This window comes from Crocuta crocuta, unplaced genomic scaffold (genome assembly GCF_008692635.1).
Source record: "Crocuta crocuta isolate KB4526 unplaced genomic scaffold, BGI_CrCroc_1.0 scaffold548, whole genome shotgun sequence".
Classification (NCBI taxonomy): Eukaryota; Metazoa; Chordata; class Mammalia; order Carnivora; family Hyaenidae; genus Crocuta; species Crocuta crocuta.
In genome coordinates, this window is record NW_027528725.1 from 830,681 (window position 1) to 853,897 (window position 23,217).

General features: G+C 43.4%; 1 pseudogene; it reads right to left on the reverse strand.

Annotated features, from left to right (window-relative positions):
- Positions 1-22,950: 22,950 nt before the first annotated feature.
- On the reverse strand, positions 22,951-23,047 carry LOC144224358 (U6 spliceosomal RNA; annotated as a pseudogene).
- Between the last annotated feature and the right edge of the window lie 170 nt (positions 23,048-23,217).

The window sequence follows — 23,217 nt, forward strand, 5'->3', positions numbered from 1 at the left end:
GTGAACGTAGGACCCCCGCCACGGCTTGCCTCCCGCTCTCCTTCACTCTTGGCGCCTCGCCGGGATCTCCGGCAGGAAGCCGCTCCTCAGGTTCTCATCTGCCAAGCCCCACGCCACCCACCGGGCTGCTGGCCCGAGCGCCGGGGAGGGCGCACTGGCATCCTAACCCAGCGTGGCGCGGTGGGCTGGACGGGTCTGGGGTCACCTGGCCGCGAGCCCGAGGGTCACCTGTGAAGGAACTAAAGCAAACACCCCTGCCTTGGGATGACTGGAGACGGGGAGAACAAAGCACCTCCCAGCCGCACTGCATAGCCGGCACGTGCTCCATGACCACCAGGAGCTGACTCAGTTTCCCCACAAACCCGCTCACCCTCCCCTCCCGCCTGACTCCGTTAATGGCCTCATCACTCTTAGTCACTCAGACCTGATGACAAGGCAGTATTCTTGTCTGTCTTTCACTGGTCTGGTGTGTGTGTGTGTGTGTGTGTGTGTGTGTGTGTGTGTGTGTGTGTGTGTGTGTGTGTTTAATAGTGGTGAAAGAGACGTAACTTCGACCATCTTAACCATTTGTAAGTGTGGATTTCAGGGACATTCACATCGCTGTACATCTCTCCCCAGTACTTTTCCATCCTCCCAGATGGAAACTCTGTACCCATTAAACAACTCCCCATTCCTCCCTCCCCTAGTCCCCGGCCACACCCTGCCACTGTGGTGTTTCTCTGCGAAGTTGACTACTCTGGGTGCCTCATCCAAGTGGAATCACACAGTATTTGTGCTCTTGGGGTTGGGTCCAATGTCCTCAAGTTTCACTCAAGTTGTCACGCGTGTCAGGATTTCCTTCTGAATAATATTGAAGGCTGAATAATATTCCATGGTATGTATAAAGCACGGTTAAGCAATCCACTGTTGGTCTATTTTCCAAAAGGGTTTTTGGAGGGGAAATTAACACACAGAGTTTTAAAACATTAAAATATAAACACAGGAGTGCCTGGGTGGCTCAGCCAGTTGAGCATTGGACTCTTGATTTCGGCTCAGGTCATGATCCCAGGGTTGTGGGACCTGGCCCTTTGTCGAGCTCCACGCTGTGCATGAAGCCTATTTAAGAACTTCTCTCTCCCTCTGCCCCTCTCCCCTACTCGCACTCTCTAAAATAAATGAAAAACGAAACAAAGAACGTAAGCACACATCACAGAAGAGTGTCCAGGGAACCCTTGTCTCCTCCTAGCCCCTCAGTACCTAGCCTCCTGATTCTCCTCGGTGGTGACCTTCCAATCCACCTTCCTCTCCGTGCCCCCTGCCCAGGCTCTGCCTTCTGGAAGCCGTCCTGAACCCACTATCGGAGGAGCCATCCTAAGGCAAGCCCCCCTTCATCTCATGTGGCCTTCCAGAATGCCACCAGCTGATTCCAGCTGACCAACATAGCATATGGCCCTGATGCTGAGGATCCTTCCTCTCCAAAATGCCTGAAGAAACCTCCTTCTCACCCTCACCAGAGTTGGTACTGATGCCTCCTTTCTTAGAAAGGTGTCTGGGGGCGCCTGGGTGGCTCAGTCGGTTGGGCATATGACTTTGGCTCAGGTCATGATGTTATGGTTTGTGAGTTCGGGCCCCGTGTTGGGCTCTGTGCTGACAGCTCAGAGCCTGGAGCCTGCTTTGGATTCTGTATCTCCCTCTCTCTCTGCCCCTCCCCAGATCATGCACCATCTGTCTCTCTCTCTCTCTCTCAAAAATAAATAAACATTAAAAAAAGAAAAAAGAAAGGTGTCTCTACTGGAGCACCTGGGTGACTCAGTCAGTTAAGCATCCAGCTCTTGATTTTGCCTTAGGTCATGGCCTCACAGTTTGTAGGATCAAGCCCCTTATCAGGCTCTGCCCTGACAGTGAGGAGCCGGCTTGGGATTCTCTCTCTGCCCTGTCTCTCTGCCCCTTCCCTGCTCACACTCTCTCCCTTCCTCTCTCAAAATAAATAAACTTGAAAGAAAGAAAGAAGGAAGGAGGGAAGGAAGGAAGGAAGGAAGGAAGGAAGGAAGAAGAGGGAAGGAAGGAAGGAAAGAAGGAAAGAAGGGAGGGAGGGAGGGTCTGGACTATTTCCACCCTCTCTATAGGAATCCTTCTCTCCCTCCTGTGCTCCTACAACACTGACCCTATTCTGACCCTGCTGTAATACTGGGTTCCTCCCCAATCTCTCCCAAGGTGAGTGAACTGGTGGGAAAGGAAGGAAGCTCCTTTATCCTCAGGTGTGCTTGGCTGACTTCCCCCCATGGGCCTGGGTGCTGAGACTGGCCTATGGGGCGCCCCTTAGCTCCTCACAGCCTCCACGTCCTCAGAGCCCCCAGGCTAACGGTTCTTCCTCACAGGCTTGCTGAGGGGACTCAACCAGTGTGTTAGGCCCAGCTGGTGTTTAATAAATGCGGGACCCCCTCAGTGGGAGCAGGACTGGCTGTTAGGTGCCAGGGTTTGTGACACTCATCCACCAGGACAACTGGACCCTGGTGTCCTTAATACTCAAGGGTTCCCCTTTCAACACAACTGAAGGAAGGGAAGTGGGTGGCTTTGGACAAGGAGGGCCAGTTCCTGCAGCAGGGGAGGGGGAGGACCGCCTCAGCGGTCGCCCATCCTGGGTACTGCTGGGGCTTCCACAGTCATGAAGGGCCCCTGGAATTAAGTTTAGGGACAAGGTCACACACTGAGGTCTGCCCAGAAGCTGCAGCCCACCAAGGCCTTCTCTTGCTTTTGCCCTTTTCTCCATAACTGTCTCCTCCAGCAATTCCCGTGGGGCCCTTGGGAGCCATTGCCAAAGGATGGGATGGGGTGTGCTCAGCCCTGCGCCCCAAGGTCCCCATCCCAGAGAGTCCTCAGTTCAGAAAGGAAATCTAGGAGGGCGTCTGGGTGGCTCAGTCAGTTAAGCATCTGACTTCGGCTCAGATCATGATCTGGCAGTTCATGAATTCAAGCTCCATGTCAGGCTCTATGCTGCCAGTTCAGATCCTGGAGCCTGCTTCAGATTCTGTGTTTCTCTCTCTCTGCCCCTCCCCTGCTTGTGCTCTCTCTCTCTCTCTCTCTCTCAAAAATAAATAAATAAACTTAAAAAAAAAAGAAGGAAATCTACTCTTTTACCATTCACCCATTCAATAACAATGTATACTTTTAAAATTTTTTAAATTTATTCATTTTTGAGAGAGAGAGAGGGAGAGAGAGACACAGTGTGAGTGGGGAATAGGCAGAGAGGGAGACACAGAATCTGAAGCAGCCTCCAGGCTCCAAGCTGTCAGCACAGAGCCTGACGTGGGGCTTGAACTCACAAACCACGAGATCATGACCTGAGCCAAAGTCAGATGCTTAACTGACTGAGCCACCCAGGCGCCCCCGTAACAATGTTTATGAAACCACCAAATGCCAGGCACTGTGCCACGGGGAATCACCTGCCGTTACACAGACACAACCCACCCCGTTGCCAGGACCATCCGACCCTCCCCCTTGTCTGCTGCCTCCTGAGCCGGGCCGCTCAGACTCCCTCAACCAGCAGCCCCACTCCCCAGAGTTTAGATTTCAGCTTTCTCTAGGTAAAAGTACTAGTTCTCTTTAGTCTCTTGCTTTTTGCCTTCCTAAATCTTGTGGACGTCTCTGATCTACAGTCGCGTTCTTTCCCCATTTCTTTGTCTTTTGGATTTATGCCTCTTTCGATCCTTTCATTAACTTTTCATGGTGTTTCCAGTAGGAAGTAGACAGAAATTCTGGTGTTGCAGCTGTCATATTTAACTAGAATTTCCTTCCAAATACAGTTTCCCTTGGGATATTTTTACAATGACTTAAGGATTTGGGGTATTTTCAGTTATGAAATAGCATTTGTTTTTAGAAATTTGGAAAAATAGAAGCATTCAGAAGAATATAAAGATCACTTATACTTCCAGAAATGCAGAAATAACCACTCTTAACATTTTGCCATATGTATATATATTCTTTAAAGGAGAATTAGGGGCGCCTGGGTGGCTTAGTCAGTTAAGCGTCCGACTTTCGCTTAGGTCATGATCTCGCGGTTCGTGGGTTTGAGCCCCACGTTGGGCTCTATGCTGACTGCCAGCTCAGAGCCTGAAGCCTGTTTCAGTCTGTGTCTCCCTCTCTCTCTGACCCTCCCCTGCTCATGCTGTCTCTCTCTCTCTCCTAGAAATAAATAAAACATTTAAAAAAATAAAAAATAAAAATAAAGGAGAAGTCACCTCTTGCCTGCTTTCTTGAATTTGATGCTGACACTTGGGGGGCTACTGGCTCTACTGAAAGCTTTTACAGCTGGGAGGCACTTGCCAAGCCTTGCTCAGACACCCCAAATATTCCCTGTTATAGTGGCCAGTGCCTCTCCCCCTTACACCCCATTTCCCTTGGTACACACTGCCCACTTCCACTTGAAGTCATTTACGAGTCAAAATCATGGTTGTCACCTTCAGTGCCAGGAAGAGGGTGATAAGGGCGAGGAGTGTCCTTCCCAGCCCTGCCATCCCCAGGGAATGTTCTGCCGGGAGAGGGAACTGAGAGAAAAGCACCTGTAGAGACCTCACTGCATTCCCCTGGCCATTGTCTGGTCCTTGGGGATTCCTAATGGAGAATTTTGGGAGTCTTTGGGAGTCACTGGTTTGGAAAAAGCTGGGTTGTCCTATAAACGGACAGCTGTTTAATCCATCGAACCAAAAATGACCCACCACCTGAGTCTTAGCACACTGACACTCTGGATCCAGACCTTGGGCCAAATATGGAAAATGTTTACACTGAAAGTCAAAGAAAGGCGAATCGGAAGAATGAGGAGATGTATCCTCCTATGCTCTCTCAGCAAGTTGCAGATATTTTCGAAAAGAAAATATCTCATACTGCTGTTGGCTTTGTACACTGGCAAAATGCTTTTGGAAAGCAGTTTTTCAATAGCATTAAGAAGCTGAAAATGTTTATACTTTCTGGCCTAGTAATTTTACTTATGGGGCTTTTACGAAAGAAAAGAATTCTAAACGAAATAAAGGTTTCTGTGCCAAAATGTCAGTTGCAGCATTATCAGCATTATTAGCATCAGAAATGGTAACAATATGATCCAAAGGCCCAACAATAAGGGGATGGTTTCATGAATACTATTTGTGAGAAGTTTATTGCAATATGACCAAAATGATTGCTACTGAAATAAGTGAAAACAGAGAAACTGAATATTTAATAGATAGTTTGATGGTGGCTGTCAAGACAAAAGTAATATAATACTGAGAAAAGGAGAAAAGTACACTAACATTTTGTACTAGTTATCTTTTTTTAATGTTTTGTTTTTAAGTAATCTCTACATCCAACATGGGGCTCAAACTTACAACCCCGAGATCAAGAGTCACCTGCTCTTCTGACTGATCCAGCCAGGAGTGCCGATACTAGTTATCTTTGAATGAAGGGGGACTGAAAAGACTTTTTCTCTCTCCTTTTCTATATTTTACAAATTGTCTATTATCCAGTATTATTTTAATAATTGGAAAAACAGGGGTGCCTGGGTGGCTCAGTCAGTTGAGCGTCCGACTTCGGCTCAGGTCATGGTCTCACGGTTCATAGGTCGAGCCCCACGTCAGGCTCTGTGCTGGCGGCTAGCTCAGAGCCTGGAGCCTGCTTCAGATTCCATGTGTCTCTTTCTGACCCTCCCCTGCTCATGCTGTCTCTCTCTCTCAGAAATAAATAAAAAACATTAAAAAGTTTTTTTAAATAATTGGAAAAACAACAATAAGCCTACTTAAAATTTTTTTTTAATGTTTATTTTTGAGAGAGAGAGACAGAGTGCAAGTGGGGTAGGGGCAGAGAGAGAGGGAGACACAGAATCTGAAACAGGCTCCAGGCTCTGAGCTAGCTGTCAGCACAGAGCCCGACGCAGGGCTTGAACCCACAAACCATGAGATCATGACCTGAGCTGAAGTTGGATGCTTAACTGAATGAGCCTCCCAGGTGCCCCAAGACCACAGATTTCTTTTACATTTTTTTACAGTTTATTTTTTTTTGAGACAGAGACAAAGGGTGAGTTGGGGAAGGGTAGAGAAAGAGAGAGAGGGAGACAGAATTTGAAACAGGCTCCAGGCTCTGAGCTGTCAGCACAGAACCTGACGCGGGGCTTGAACCCACGAACTGTGAGATCATGACCTGAGAGGAAGTCGGACATTTAGTCAACTGAGCCACCCAGGCACCCCCACAGATTTCTTTCAGAAATGGAATTTAAACTGAGCTCATCTTGTATAAATCTTTATTATCTTACTGATGAGGAAACTGATTTAAAGAGGGCAATGGTTTTGCCCCACCCTGGCTTTTGTCCCCTTATTTGTCCCCAACTCCACATTGTCTCAGAGACTGAGTGAGGTGTGGGATGAGGGAGCACCTGCCAGTCACTTCATAACAGTCCAGTGAGCTAAAGAGGACAGAGATCCAAGTGGCTGGCCCTGGGGAATGATGGGCAGCCCACCCCCTTGTGGATGGGGGAAGGTGGACTTGGGAAGATGTTGGGCATCATCTCACTGGGAGGCCCCCAGAGCCAGTCCCTTCCCAGGCACAGCGTAGGCCACATGCCTTCTGGTAACTGCCTGCACTATGGCCCGCTGTCCTCTTGCCAGCCTTCCACTGCTGTCCCATTTCAGGGCACTTGATCAATTGGACTATTTGGAATGCTGACCCCTGTTGGGGAGGAAAAAAAATTTCCTTTACCATTCAATATTCAATATTCTGACTGGTCTATGAATCAAATGGATACAAGACAGGGTAACAGGAGAAAGTAAAATATAATTATGTCTGTACAGGGAATCTGCATAAACAGAGATTGCAAACACAGGCAAAAAGAGGTATATATGTCATCCTGGACTCTGGAGAAGGGGATAGGAGTCTGGGACTTCAAAGGAAGGTAGGTAATTCACAGGAAGAAAGGAAAAAGTAAATGTTTGGTAAACAAATGTTTGCTGGGCACAACTAGAACCAACAGCACATAGAAAAGACTTTGATCAAATTGGCTTTGCTGGGTTCCTCCCTGTCTACCATCCCTCGTTCATATTATACTGTAGTTACCCATAAAGAGAATGCTTTTCCTGAAGTAGATTCTCTCTTTAAATTCTTTTAGGCATTTAAGGGGGAAGCCCTTCCGTTTTTAATATATAATCAGCCTAAAATAATACACAGGCCAAAGACACACATTTTGGGGTGACAAATTTGCTTCCCTATAGTCCGACCATTGAAACTTGTCCAAGAGGTTTCACAGTCTAGAAGCTGAGTTGGTAGGTTGTTTTGTCTTATTGAAACAGTTTCTTAGTCCTGACAATAAATCAGTTCAGTTAAACTTATTTCAGGAGGTGGTGATGCAAATGTACTTCCAAAGTTAGGCCGATGGTTCAAGTAATTGGGTATTAAAGAAGAGGCATTTCTAATTTTTTCTTTTATGAGAGAGTGTGGGTGGGGGAGGGGCAGGGAGAGAGAGGGAGACAGAGGATCCGAAGTGGGCTCCATGCTGACAGCAGCGAGCCGGATGCAGGGCTCAAACTCATGAACTGTGAGATCATGGCCTGAGCTGAAGTCAGATGTTCAAGTGACTGAGTCACCCAGGCACCCCATAAGAGGCATTTCCATGAAAATAAGAGAAAAACAATGGTTAAAGACCAGGGCAAATTAAAAACCCAGTTTCTGGGTCTGAAGATAACCAATCAAGAAGATTTTTAGATGTTCTACTTGAAGCATCTTTAGATGTGGTAAAAGCAGGCAGTAGCAATCTGTGCACTTCTCCTGGTTTGCAGCCTGAATATCTCTGATGATTCTTCTAGTGGCCCCACAAAAACTGGCACAAAGATTATCCACACAAGAGCTGTTGTAGTGATGTAACCCACAAGAGAGTGCAAAATACATAGCCCTCACAAGATCTAGAAAATTCACTTCCAAAATTAGCAAATTTCACTTCCAAAGTTAGCTTAAGAAAATCTACCTAAAAATGGGGTGCAACCCACATACTGACCTGCCAACTTAGTGACCTCTTCCAATTTTTCTTTCTTTTTTTTTTTTTAATGCTTATTTATTTTTGAAGGAGAGAGAGACAGAGTTTGAGCAGCAGAGGGGCAGAGAGGGACAGAGACACAGAATCCAAAGCAGGCTCCAGGCTCTGAGCTGTCAACACAGAGCCCGATGCAAACCCATGAACTATGAGATCATGACCTGAGCCGAAGTTGGACACTTAACTGACTGAGCCGTCCAGGCGCCCCCTGATTTTTCTTACATGCACATCAATAACTTCAGCTAAGCCTTGGGTCTCTTGGAGCCAAGCTAATACCTAAGAGGAATATGCTGTGCAGTTGGGTATTATGTATGTTTTCTTTACAAGAGTATCTTATTTTAAATTTTTTTCTTGAGGTTGGCAGGTGACCTGGTGTCAACATAACCCATTCCATAACCAACTTATCCTAACATGGGAGACTTTGGGTTAGGTGGTGAGCACTCTAACAGCTTTTAGATGCCTGCCCTGTGTCCCCCTATTTTGTGGCTTTGGCTTGCAAGATGTCCCTTAGCAACAGCCTTTACCTCACGTGCACATTAACCCACAGCAAAGTTCGTCTAAACAGTCACTAATCTGTTGAGAACTGTGAAATCACCACTCTGTGAGGCTGGTTCAAACAACAGGCTTATAGGACCTATGCCTACATCCTGCCCTACCATCTTGCTTAAAAAAATTTTTTTTTCAACATTTATTTCTTTTTGAGAGACAGAGAGTGACAGAGCATGAGCAGGGGAGGGGCAGAGAGAGAGGGAGACACAGATTCCAAAGCAAGCTCCAGGCTCTGAACTGTCAGCTGTCAGCGCAGAGCCCAACGCGGAGCTTGAACTCACAAGCTGTGAGATCATGACCTGAACTGAAGTCAGAGGCTTAACTGACTGAGCCACCCAGGTGCCCCTCATCTTGCTTTTTATGACAAACAACACAACAGACAAAGAAAAACAGTGACTATCTTTGGTAAGAAAAGGAACAATAAAGTGCAAAAAAAAAAAAAAAAAAAAGCAGCCTTCACAGGACCCAGAAAGTTCATTCCCAAACATAGCCTAAGATTTAGCTGCAAATGGAGTGTGACCCACATTTCTGTCCAGCCATATCCAGCCACAAATGAGATGTAACCCACATTTACAATGAAGGTTGAGGTGAAAAAGGCCCCTTATGGACCAGGACCCCTTATGGCAAATTCCCCTGAGAGCTGGTACAGTTGGACAAAGAGAGCAGCGTGTGTTTAAATAGATGACTATTGGATCCACAGCCTCTTTGGCTGTCTGCCAGATGCATGCCGGTACCTGCATCCTCTGGATGGCAGAGTCCAAAAAGAATATTCTCACTGGTCATAAAGCCACACTCTTAAGACATAGAACAAGATGAAAGGAAAACCTAATCAGACCTACTGTTCTCCATGTTTCATGACAAATGACACAAAAGACAGAGAAAAAAGACAACAATGACCATTTCTGGGAGGGAAAGGATCAAAATGAAATAAGAATACTTATAACAAATTTTTACCAAAGTTGCTATGCCCAAGAAACCAGTGTACAGATATTTTTTTCCCTGCAATTCTAAATTTAGGGAGAGAAAAAGGACTCTCACCGCGTTCATTTCCATCAGACCCTACAGGCAGAGATCTGGGAGGCCAGTGTGGTAAGAAATGTTATCTTCTGCCAGCTTTTATCAGATATCCGAGTATCTCTCAGCTGCAGTGCTTCAGAATGAACAGTGCCAGGGAAGTTCATCCTGTGGGCTATACCAACTGTTGGGGAGGAAAAGTTTCCTCTACCCTTCAAGATCCTGAATGCTCTAAGAATTAAACTGACACGAGATGGATCAACAGAAGAAAAGAAAATTTAATTATGTATGTACGGGGAATCCACATAAATGCAAGATACTCCAAAGACAGTCAGGCAAAATGAGGTATATATGTCATTCCAGACTAAGGAGAAGGGGTAGGGGTCCAGGAGCCCAAAGGGAAGGAAGCTAATTCACAGGAAGAATGGAAAGAATACATGTTTGGTAAACAAATGTTTGCTGGGCCGTCCAGAAACAATGGCACATAACATTCTTCTTAAGCCTTCTGTTTAAAAAAAAATAATCAGCCTAAAATAATCCACATGCCAAAGACATGTTTTTGGGGTGGAAAATTTTGCTCTACTGCATCCCTCAGTCTATGCATCTCTGTTCCCTCAGCCTTCAGATCTCAACAGCAGCTCTCTTCTTCTGGGAAGTCTTCCCTGACCCCCAGACCAGATTACGCTCTCTTCGTTCTTTTCCTCCATAGAGAGATCTTCACCGTAACAAACAACCTTCTACCTATTATGTGTTAATGTCAGTCTCCTCCTCCAGACCACAGGACCCTGTGGGATTATTTACCTACAATTTCTGGCAACAAATTGTGTTGGCAGATAGTGAGGGCTCAAAATATATTAGATAGATAAATGAAATTGATTCTGCCCACTCAACCAGAGGACAGGGGCCGTGGGTTGCTTTTCCTGTACGCTCCCTGGGACTTCTAAAAACCATCTGCTCTCATGGCATTGGAGAAAGCTAGCAGAGCCTTACCAGTCCATTTATGCTTTCATTTGTTCAGTAACTATTTATTGAGAGGCTCCTATGTGCCAGCACTATTCTAGGCATTTGGGATTTAGATAGGCAGTGACCATACCATCAAATCCCCTGCCCTCATGGGATTACATTCTGAGGGAGAGAGATACTGAGCAAATAAACAGGAAACACTGGTTTTTTTTTTTTAATGTTTTTTATTTATTTCTGAGAGAGAGAAAGAAACAGTGTGAGCAGGGGAGTGTCAGAGAGAGAGGGAGATACAGAATCTGAAGCAGTCTCCAGGCTCTGAGCCAGCTGTCAGCACAGAGCCTGATGCAGGGCTTGAACGCACAAACCATGTGATCATGACCTGAGCTGAAGTCAGACGCTTAACTGACTGAGCCACCCAGGCACCCCAGGAAACATTGTTTTAAGTTGGTGGTAGAGCCAAAAGGGATTTAGGGAGAAGTGGAGGTGGGCTGCAATTTGAAATAAAATGGTTGGGAAAGACCTTCATGAGAAAGTGACGGTTGAGCAAAGACCTGCATGAGGCAACAGAGCAAACGATGTGGCAACCTGCTGGAGGAGCATGCCAGATTAAATATGGGCTGCTCAGGTAAATTTGAATTTGAGAGGAACATTCAATACCTTTTTTGGTATAAATATGCCCTACATATTGTATGGGATACACATCAAAAAATTATTCATTGAGTCTCTGAAATCCAAATATTTAAATTGAATTATTTCACTTGTTACAGTAAGATGTATTACTGTCGTAATTTGAAAAGCAGCAAATAAAATTTTAGGATAAAGAAATAGGAACCATTCTTTAAGGAATCTTTGTGCCCGAATATGAAGGTAAAGCTAAAAATCTATACCCAACCAAATGCCTTCTGAGGTAACCACTCCTCTGAGGTAACCATTACTAATTTCCTGAATACAGCTCTCTTCCTCCACCTCTGCTGCAAGTATACACATATACACATTTGTATTAGCATTCTAGGGCTGTTGTAAAAACATTCTACAGACTGGGTGTCTTTTATTTTTTTAATGTTTATTTTATTTATTTGAGAGAGTGAGAGCGAGAAAGAGGGAGCATGAGCAGGGGAAGGGCAGAGAGAGAGAAGGAGAGAAAGAATCCCAAGGAGGTTCCACATTCAGCATGTGCTGGGAGCCGCACCGGCCTCTCTGGATGGCAGTCACAGCAAGGAAGCGGCAATGTTTACAGCTCCTGCCATGAGAAATGAAAACTGGTATCTCCTTCTGCTACTACTGGCTCATGTTGGATATAAGCCTACTGGTATTGACCAGGCCTCACAATATTCCACATCAGACTCATATTCTGAATACAGATACCTCATAAGGAAAAGCATATTCCTGCCTTTACAAAAGAGATTTTAGATGAAAGCTCTTTGGGTGATTGTCAAAAGGCTCTTATGGGCCTTGCAGATCTGAGCCTGGCCCTGAGACCAAGGGCCTATTTTGGGGTTAAGAGCAAAACATAGATACTACATATATCTTTGCTAATTGGTGAAACATAACAGTCCCTTCCTCAAAGCCTACTTTCCACAAACACCCTCTCTTACACTGGCAGCTGGGATGAGGATAGATAAGAGTAGCTAAAACATAACCCAGGGGCAAAAGACTGACCCATTCAGGGCCCCCATGTTAGTCTCTACAAACAAACCAATTCAGAAACATTCATCCTCTTGAGAGCCAGACAAAATACTCCTAGCTTATCTATATACAATTTGACCTATATGTTATCCTATTTTTCACTAAGAACATTCTGTTATTTCCTTGGTCAGAATAATTCAACTATTGTTATCACAAAAGGCCTCCCATTGTAAGAAATTCCTTTCTATGACTTCATCTTGTTGCTGAACCTTTGAATAAAGATACAAAAACCGACAGGACAGAGATGCCTGCCTGATGATCAGAAAGAATCTCGGGGCTCTCTCACTCTCTCTCTCTCTCTCTTGCCGATACCGTCCATCCTCCAGGGACCCCTGGACCTGCCGGAGCCAGCTCGGCCTCCGGCAAACACGGAGCTGATGCAGGGCTTGATTCCACAAACCATGAGATCATGACCTGAGCCAAAATCAAGAGTTGGACGCTCAACCAATTGAGCCCCCCAGGCGCGCCCCACACAGTGGGTGTCTTAAACAATACACCTTTATTTTTACAGTTCTGGAGTCTGGATGTCCCAAGATCAAGGTGTCAGCAGGACCATGCTCTCTGATGACTGTAGGGAAGGACCTTTCTTTGCCTTTTCCAACCTCTGAGAGCTGCAGGCATTTCTTGCTTTATGGCAGCATAACGTCTATTTCTGTTTTCATCTTCATGTCTTATTCTTCCTTTTCCAAATTTCTCTCTTAGAAGGATGCTAGTCATTGGATTAAAGCCCACCCTACTCCAGGTTGACTTCATCTTAACTTAATGACTGAAAAAACCCTATTTCCAAATACGATCACATTCACAGGTACTAGGGATTAGGACTTTAACATATCTTTTTGGAGGACACAACTCAAACTTTTTTTTTTTTTTTTTACAAATAGTTTATTGTCAAATTAGTTTCCACATAACAGTCAGTGCTCATCCCCACAAGTGTCCTCCTCCATGCCCATNCTCTGATTTGCTCATTTTAGCCACTCTGACTGGTGTGAGGTGGTATCTCAGTGTGGTTTTGATTTGTATTTCCCTGATGAGGAGGGATGCTGAGCATCGTGGACACAACTCACCCTTAACACTTAGCTTCAAGGACTCCAAACCATCCTGGGTTGTTGATTTTTTTTTGATGGCAAGGGCGTAACTTAAGAATTGTTCTAGGGGCACCTGGCTGGCTCTGTCGTTAAGCTTCTGACTCTTCTTTTTTTTTTTTTTAAAGAGCTGTCAGCACAGAGCCTGACACGGGGCTCGAACTCACAAAGCCATGAGGTCATGACCCGAGCCAAAGTCAGACAGTTAATCGACTGAGCTATCGACTGAGCCATCAGGGCGCTTCCAAGCATTGACTCAGGTCATGATCTTACAATTCATGAGTCTGAGCCTGTGTCTGGGCTCTGTGCTGAGGGCAGAGTCTGCTTGTGATTCTTTGTCTCCCTCTCTCCCTGCCCTTCTCCTGTTTGTGCTTTCTCTGTCAAAATAAATACATACATACATACACACACAATAAACACATGAATGCATAAATAAATAAAAATAGGAAGGAAAGGAAAAGAAAAGAAAGGAAAAGAAAAAGAAACCATTCCCCAGATCAAATTTCAGAATGTTTCTAGCACTCCAGAAGGCTGTGAGGGTTCCATCTCAGTCGTTAACTGAAACACTGGGGAATCCTCCAGACCACCCTCACATCTGACACCAGCTGCAAGCTGGGAGGTCCTTAACACAACCCTGAGTTCTGATAAATCACTAGAAGGACTCACAGAAATCACTGGAAGTTGTTATCTTTGCGGGTATAGTTTCCCACAGCCAACAGACACCGATTACAATCAGCCAAAGGAAGAGGCACGTGGGACAGGTCCAGGACAGTTCTGTGTATGGGAAGTTCCAGCTGTTTTCTCCCCACAGAGTCTTGGACAGGGCTAACTTCTCCCAGGAACAATGGGTAGCACCATACACTGAGTGTTGCGAACCAGAGAATCTTAGCTGAGCTTTGGTGTCCAGAGAGTTTTTATAGGGAATTGGTCATGTTGTCATGACTGACCACCTGCATGGCTGGCCTTAGGCTCTAGTCCCTCCCAAGGTCAATCTGATATTGAAGAGCCGGAAGCCCCAAGCATAAATCACATCGTCAAGAGTATCCCAGTATAGCTTAGCCCGAGGCCCTCCCACCCCCCAGGGAAACAAATAAGCTTTTTCTAGGCAGGACATTCCAGGAGTTTAGAGATCACCTCCCAGGGGCTAAGGGCAAAGGTCAGATCTCTCCTTAGGTGAGGTTAGTTCTTTATTACACATTAACCTTCCCTAAGGGAATTACTGTTCTGACCTCCATTTCCAAAGGGTTTCTCTGTTTTTTTTGTTTTGTTTTGTTTGTTCTTGTTAACGTTTATTTTTGAGAGACAGAGAGAGAGTATGGGATGGGGACAGAGGATCTGAAGTGGGCTCTGCACTTAGAGCAGAGAGTCCGATGTGGGGCTCAAATTCATGAACCGTGAGATCATGACCTGAGCCAAAGGTCGGACACTTAACTGACTGAGCCCCCCAGGAGTCCCAGGTTTTCCCTGTTTTTAAGCATCTTCTAAATGGAACCATGCAGTCATCCATCACTATTTTGAGTCTGGCTTCTTTTGCTCAATATGATGCCTATGAGACTTGTCCTTTTAAATCCTGTATAGTAGTATTCTATTACATGAATATACCATGAATTTCTCATCTTGACATTCTATTGTTGATAGACATTTGGGTTGGTTCTAGTTTGGAGCTATTTTTTGAAAAGAATATATTTTATTTTTTATTTGAGAGAGAGAGGGAGAGAGATAGAGAATCCCAGGCAGTCTCCTCACTGAAATGTGGATGTGGGGATCAGTCCCATGACCCCGGGATCATGACCTGAGCCAAAATCAAGAGTGGGATGCTCAACTTACTAAGCCACGCAGGTGCCCCTTTAAAGATTCTATTTTTAAGTAATCTCTACACCTAACATGGGGCTTGAACTCATAAACCCCGAGATTGAGAATTGTATGCTCCACCTACTGAGCCATCCAGGCACCCCTGGAGCTATTTTGAGCAAAAAGTGCCATGGACATTCTCATACATGTCATGTGGGGATATAAGTACTCATTTCTGCTGGGTAAATACTCAGGAGTGGAATTGCTGGGTCAGAGACAAGTTTACATTCAGCTTTAATAGATACTGCCAGTTTTCCAAAGTGGGTAGACTGTCTCCTACTTCCCTGGCTTCTTCTCAGTCTCCTTTGCTATTTGCTCCTCATCTTGGAAACTCTAAGTGTTGTGTGTCCAGGGCTCAGTTCTTGATCCATTTTTCTTTTTCATGTATACTCACTATCTTGGTTATCCCATCCAGTTTTAGGGCTTTAAAAATGCTATAAATTGAATTGTGTCCCCCCACCCCCCCTTCATGTGTTGAAGCCCTAACCCCAATGTGACTACATTTGGAGATTCGGCTTATAGGAGGCATTAAGGTTAATTGAAGTCATAATCTGAAAGACTTAGTGGCCTTATAAAAAAAAGGAAGAAAAAGCTCTTTCTCTTTCTTCAAGTGTCAGCATCTAAGAAAGGCCATGTGAGCCCATAGTGGGGCGGCCATCAGCAAGCCAGGAAGAGAGCCCTCACTAGAATCAAACCATGCTGCCAACCTAATCTCAGACTTCCAGCCTCCTGAAAATAAATGAGGAAATAAATGTCTGTTATTTAAGCTACCAAGTCCATGGTATTTTACTATGGGAGCCTGAGCTAAGACAAATATCATTTGTACATTATCTTCCAAATTTACATCTCAAGCTCAGAGTTCTCCCTTGAACTCGGACCCATAAAATCAACTGCCTACTCGATATCTTCACTTGGATAACTAATTGACACGTCAAACTCAATGTTTAAACCAAGCACATGCTCTTTCACCTTCACCTTGCTCTCCCCTTTGTCTTCCCTTCTCAGAGGATGCTTAGCCCTCTTCTTCCAGTTGCTCCAGGAGTTATCTTCCTTGACTTCTCTTTCTCCCATGCCCCTCTTCAATTTGTCATCAAATCCTATTGCTTCTACCTTCAAAATATACTTTAAAAGTGGATGAGTGCTGGTGCACCTGGCTGGCTTAGTTGGTAGGGCACTCGACTCTTGATTTCCAGGTTGTGAGTTTGAGCTTCATGTTGGGCATAGAGCTTACTTTTTAAAAGTTGGGGGGGGGGAAGGACTAGTTCTCACTCTACTGCTGCAACAATCATCGCTCATCTGGATCCCAGCAACCACATCCAGTTCTAACCCCCTCCACCTATAGTTAGTCTATTCTCAATACAGAAAACAGAGGGGTCCTAAGTCAGGGCATAACACTTTTTGGTTCCAAATCCTCTACTGGCTTCCCATTTCATTCAGTGTAAAAGGCAAGGATGGTGCTATGGTTTATAAGGCCCAGGTGGTATGAGCTTCCTCTACCTCTATGACCCCATTTCTTGCAGGGGTTTTTTTCCCCCTAATTCACACCAGTCTAACCACACAATCTCTGTCATTATGTCTCCTTCCTCATTCCTATTCTTGTTTATTTTTACATGTGCTCTTTTTCTATTTCTTAACTGGGTTCATAAAAAGTTAACCTATTTTATTGGTCTTTTCATAGTTGTTGTTTGGGGATTTATTGATCACTGTTTTCCTCCTTCTCCCCCTCCTCTTCCTTCTTTGGTTTGTTTTCTGCCCTACTCTCAGCCTATTATCATTAATCCTTTCCTCCTTTTTCTTTTGTTGGTTTCTTAATATGATAGTTTTTTCTATGTGATAGTTTTTCTTCTTTGTCATTTTCTTTGCCAATGAAATAAATTTAACTGTAGAGCCTGATGCAGGGCTTGAACTCATGAGCCATGAGATCATGACCTGAGCTGAAGTTGGAAGCTTAACCGACTGAGCCACCCAGGTGCCCCTTGACATTTTTAATAATGTTGTTATTTAGTTTTTGGATTCAGAGTTACACTAGCCTCATAAAATGAACTTGGCAAACTTTAGTCATTCTCTATTAAAATTTTTTTTTTAATTTTTATTTTTGAGAGAGAGAGAAAGACAGAGTATGAAGAGGGGAGTGGCAGAGAGAGGGGGAGACACAGAATCCAAAGCAGGCTCTAGGCTCTGAGCCGTAATCACACAACCCACGAATGGTGAGATCATGACCTGAGCTGAAGTCAGAGGCTTAACCAACTGAGCTACCCAGGAGCTCCTCATTCTCTCTCTATTTTCTAAAACAAATAAAACATAAGAGTTATCTATCCCTTGAAAATGTAGTAAAACTGACTTATAAAACTGTTTGGGCAGGTGCTTTTTTGGAAGAAGTGTTTAATTGCAATTTAATTTTCTTTAATGCTTATTTGGTCAATCTCATTTTCTCTTTCTACTTTCATCAACATTAGAACTTTTTATTTTTCTAGAAATTTATCCATTTTTGTTGGTTTTAGAATATTGGTGTATATTTGTTATAAACTTATTTTATAATTTAAACTTTTAAAAACTATTTACTTTGAGGGGTGCCTGGGTGGCTCAGTCAGTTTTGTATCTGACTTCAGCTCAGGTCATGATCTTGCACACAGTTTGCGAGTTTGAGCCCCATATTGAGCTCTGTGCTATCAGCAGAGAGCCTGCTTCAGATCATCTGTCCCATTTTTCTGTACCTTCCCCGCGTGCACTCTCTCTCTTTCAAAAATAAATAAAAACATGAAACAAATATTTATTTTGAAAGAGTGAGAGTGCACACAAGGGAAAGACAGAGAGAGAAACCCAAGCAGGCCCCATGCTGTCAATGCAAAGCCCCACACGGAGCTTGATCCCACGAACTGAGATATCATGCCCTGAGCTGAAGAGTCAGATGATTAACCAACTGAGCCACTCTCGTGGCCCAAATTATTTTATACTCTAAATCTCATTTTTATCTTCAGTTATTTCTCCTTTCCCATTTTGTTTTTGTCTATTTGCTTCCTCTTTCATTTCTTGTCTTTTTAAAAAATATCTTGACAAGAGTTTTATTCTTTTTGAAGAGCCAATTTTGGTTTTATTCATTTTCTCATAATTTTTGTTAACTTTGTTTTCTACTCATTCCTAAGTGACAGAGGGTAGACAGGGACCTGTCTTTTGCATTATTTGAGTCTTAAAGCTACCTGAGTATGATGTTATAAAAATACAGTGAGTTATAAAAATTAAAAAAAAAAACTGTTAGGGGAAACATAATAGAACACTAAAAAATTTTAAGTCAGTGAAATAAGAAGTAGTGATGTTTCGCACAGTTATATCTTTTTACTTTTAAAAAATGTTTTATTATTTATTTTTGAGAGAGAGAGAGAGAGAGAGAGAGAGAGAGAGAGAGCAAGAGCATGAGTGGGAGAGGGGCAGAGAGAGAGGAAACACAGAATCTTAAGCAGGCTCCAGGCTCCGAGCTGTCAGCACAGAGCCCAGTTCAGGGCTTGAACTCACTGTGAGATCATGACCTGAGCCAAAGTTCAACACTTAAATGACTGAGCCACCCAGGCGCTCCCTACTTCTTAATGTATTATTTGTACAAGCACACCAATCAAATTTTGAATCAATTAGCATAATATACTCTAAGTGTTTAGCTCCAGGAAAAAGAACCTAGCAGGTGATACAAATTTAAGGTTAACTGTTGGTGAGGACTGAAGAATTAAAGATGGCCTCCAGGAGACAGGTTTTATGGTTGTTCCACATCACTATTTTTATTTTATTATGAAAAATTTCAAGCACATAGAAAAAAACAGTATAATGGACCAATACTTAGAGTTCACAGTTGTTAACAGTTGGACACCATGCTTCATCTCTTTTTGTAGTTGTTGAAGTACTTTAAATTATAGGTATAATTTCTTTAAATAGTCTAGTAAACATCTCCAAAAAATAAAGATACTTACAACCATAACATTGTTCCACTTAAGACATTTAAGAAGAATTAAAAGAATATACTGCATGGGGCGCCTGGTGGCTCTGTTGGTTAAGCCTCCAACTTTGATTTTGGCTTTGGTCATGATCTCATAGTTTATGAGTTCAAGCCCCACATCAGGCTGTGCTGATAGTGTGGAGCCTGCTTGGGATTCTCTCTCTCCTCCCTTTCTGCCTCTCCTCTGCTCATGCTCTCTATCTCTCTCAAAAATAAATATTAAAATTTTTTTTTCTAAAATTAAAAAACATATATATACTGCTTAGTCCATATTCAGACTGCTGTGATATTCCTCAAGTGGCTTTAATGGTTGTCTTATTTTTTTATTATTATTTTTACAGTTTATTTATTTGTGTAATCTCTATACCCAATGTGGGGCATGAACTCATGACCCCAAGATCAGCAGCTGCATGACTGACTTGCTGAAGAGGTCAGGACAGTTATCTTACAGAATGTCTCAACTTCTAGAGTCATCTGATTGTTTCCTCTCGATAATATTTATTTGGTCCTTTCCCCCTGTAAATTGGAAGTTAGATCGAAATCTTGATTGGACTTGATTTTAAAGATTGACAAGATTGTTTCATGGGTCATGCTGTTTGCTGCATGTTAGACCACCCGGGATGATACACAATGTGTGGTTATTGCCTCTCTTTACTGACGGTGATTCTTGTGCAAAAGTGGTAACGGCGTCCATTGAACAGTTATGTGTATGAGAGGGTGACAGCTGGACACCATGTAAATACAAAGTTTTCCATGTTTTAGTTTTTCAACTAATAGTTTTGGTGTCTGCTGATAATTGTCTGAACCAACTATTTCATAAAAGCTGACAAAACTTAAGCTTCATTTGTTCTAAAGTAATTGGCTGGCATTGTTCTCCAAAGAGCCTTCTCTCATCACTTGGGAATGTTTGGTTACTCTGAGATACATTCCTTACTGGAAAGGTAGGGTAAATGCTTAATTCTTTCCATTTAATTAACAGTTTTCTAATCATGGATTCGTGGAAATTATCTCAATCTTGGCTGGTGGGAACCCCCTTCAGTTTGCTCCGGGGTCCCTTTGACATAACCCCATCTTTGAAGACTACTTTGCTTTTTTTCAAAGTAGGTATTCCCAAGCGTGCCTTGTATATTCCCAGGTCCAAGCCCGGAACCAGCCATTTCTCTAAGAGTCGGTTTCTTTTTTTTAAGAAATGGTATCTAGGTGTGGCTTGCTGTTTTGACCCTCATTCTTTTGGTGCACTCAATCCATCTTCTCCAAACAAGAGGAGCAGTTACAACTTCCATTTATTTAGCGTTGCTTACACACAAGGTATTCTACATACTTCAATGTAACTAGTTTGTTGAGGAGTTTCACATATGAATGAGATGATTTTATTTCTTGTGTCATCCCCACCTTCAACTATGTTCTGCTAAGCCTTCCCTTCTCATGCCTTCATGATGTTTGAGGCAGCTATCATCATATTTCCATCACTTTTAGTCAGTGAAACAATCCAGTCTGTTTTAACCCTTTATTTTTCGTATCTAATTCAAAGCAATCTTCATTCCTCTTCACAGAGTAGGCTACAGGGTGGAGCAGGGTCTGCTAAGTGATTTCCTTGTCCCACTTTTGGTTCTAGTTCTTTGGGTATTGGAGATGGAAAATAGAGGGTAAAAAAATGCAAATGCCTTTTGCTTTTTTTTTTGTAGGTGATTTATTTCTTTATTGAGCTATAAGTCACAGATGATTAACTCTCCATTTTAAAGTGTGCAATTCAGTAGTTTTTGGTATATTTACAAAGTTGCAACCGTTACCACTAATTCCAGAACATGTTCATCATGCCCAAAGGAAAGGTGGTCCCTGTCAGCAGTCACTCCCCTCCCCCAACCTTCCCTCTACCCCAGCCCTGGGAAAACAGTGAGCTACCTTCTGTCTTTTGGGATTTGCCTATTCTGGACATTCCATATAAAGGAAATCATACAATACGTGGCCTTTTATTTCTGCCTATTTTCCTTTAGCATAATGTTTTCAAGGTTTTCTGTTCATGGCTCAATAATATTCCATTGTAATGATACATCGCTCTTATCTGTCTATTCACTAGCGGTGTTGTTTCCATCCTCAGCTGTCATGTGTAACACTGCTACAAACCTTAGTGTACGAGATTTTGTGTACATACAGGCTTCACATTCTCTTGTGTATATACACAGGAGTAGAATTGCTGGATCATATGCTCACTCTGTTTAACTTTTTGAGGAACTGCCAAACTGTTATTCAAAACAGCTGCAGCATTTTATGTACCCAGGGGGCATTGTACCTGGGTTCCAATTGTCCACATCCTTACCAATACTTCGTATTGTCTGTTGCTTTGTTTTGTTTTGAAATTACAACCCTTCTAGTGAGTGTGTGTAGTACCTCAATATGGTTTGGATTTGTGTTTGCATAATAAGTATTATCTTTTCATGGGCTCACTGGCCAGTTGCATTATTTCTTTGGAGAAATGTCTATTCAGATCCTTTGCCCATTTTTAAATTAGGTTACTTGTCTTTTTATTATCAAATTGTAAGAGTTTCTTACATATTCTGTATACTAGACATTTCTCAGATGTATGCTTTGCAAATATGTTTTACCATTCTCTGAGTTATCTTTTTTCTTTCTAACTAGTGTCTTCTGAAGCACAAAAGTTTAAAACTTTAATGTAATTCAATTTATCTGCTTTTTCTTTTGTTGCCTGTTTTTGGTGTCATATCCAAAAAACCATTGCCTAATCTGAGGACAAGGAAATTAAAATTTTTTCTTGGGGCACCTGGGTGGCTCAGTCGGTTAAGCGTCTGACTCTTGACTTGGGCTCAGGTCATGATCTCACATTTCATGAGTTCGAGCTTCGCATAGGGCTCTCTGCTATCAACACAGAGCCTGCTTCAGATCCTCTGCACCCCCCCATGCTCTCTCTCTCAAACATAAACATTTAAAAAAAATTATTCTTGTGTTTTCCTTGGAGAGGTTTTGTTTATTTGTTTGTTTTTTGGTTGTTGTTTGAGAGAGAGAGAGAGAGAGACAGAGAGAGAACACAAGTTGGGAGAGGGACAGAAGGAGGGAGAGAGGGAATCTCAAGCAGGATCAACACTCAGCATGGAGCCCGATGCAGGACTTGATCCCACAACCCTGGGATCACAACCTGAGCTGAAATCAAGAGTTGGATGCTCAGGTGACTGAGCCCCCCAGGTGCTCCTCCTGGTAGAGTTTTATAGTTTAGATCTTACATGTAGGTTTTCAACCTATTTAGAATCTTTTTTTTTTTTTTAAAGTTTATTTATTCTTGAGAGAGGGGAAGAGAATCCCAAGCAGGCTCCATGCTGTCAGTGTACAGCCTGATGTGGGGCTTGATCCTACAATAGCAAGATCATGACCTGAGCCGAAATCAAGAGTCGCTTACCCGACTGAGTCACCCGGGTGCCCCAGGTTTTCCTTAATTTCTTTCAACAATGTTCAGTGTACGGGGTTCCCACTGTCAGTGTGGAGCCTGCTTGGGATTCTGTCTCTCACCCTCTCTCTCCCTCAAAATTAGTAAAATAAACTTTAGAAAAACCAAAACAATGCTCAATATACAAGTCTTCTACTTCTTTCATTAAATCTATTCCTAAGTATTTTATTCTTGATGCTATTATAAATGGAATGGTCTTCTACTTAATTTTCACAACAAATGTCTTTTTACTTCACTAGGAGCAACTGGAATTCTCTGTCAGTTGCTGTTGTTCTCCTTAGTAACAACGACTGACCACAAGGCCTTGTGTGGGCAGTTATCCAAAGCCTGGATCTCTCATGGGACACATGTGTGAGCTCTCTGTGTGTCATCCTTGAGCAGGGGCCGTGCCAATCTCTGTATCGCTCCAGGTTTAGTATGTGTGCTGCTGAAGTGGGCACTGTGTAAGCTCTTTGAGGGGCCCCACGGATTTCCACAGAGCACAGGCTCTTGGTACAGGATACCCATCTTCAGGTCCAGGACTCCAACTGTGCCACTCACTATCCAGTGGCACACCCACTAGCCCACTGCCTTTTTCTGGGTTTTCCTTTTTGCAGGAAACATCCTCTTT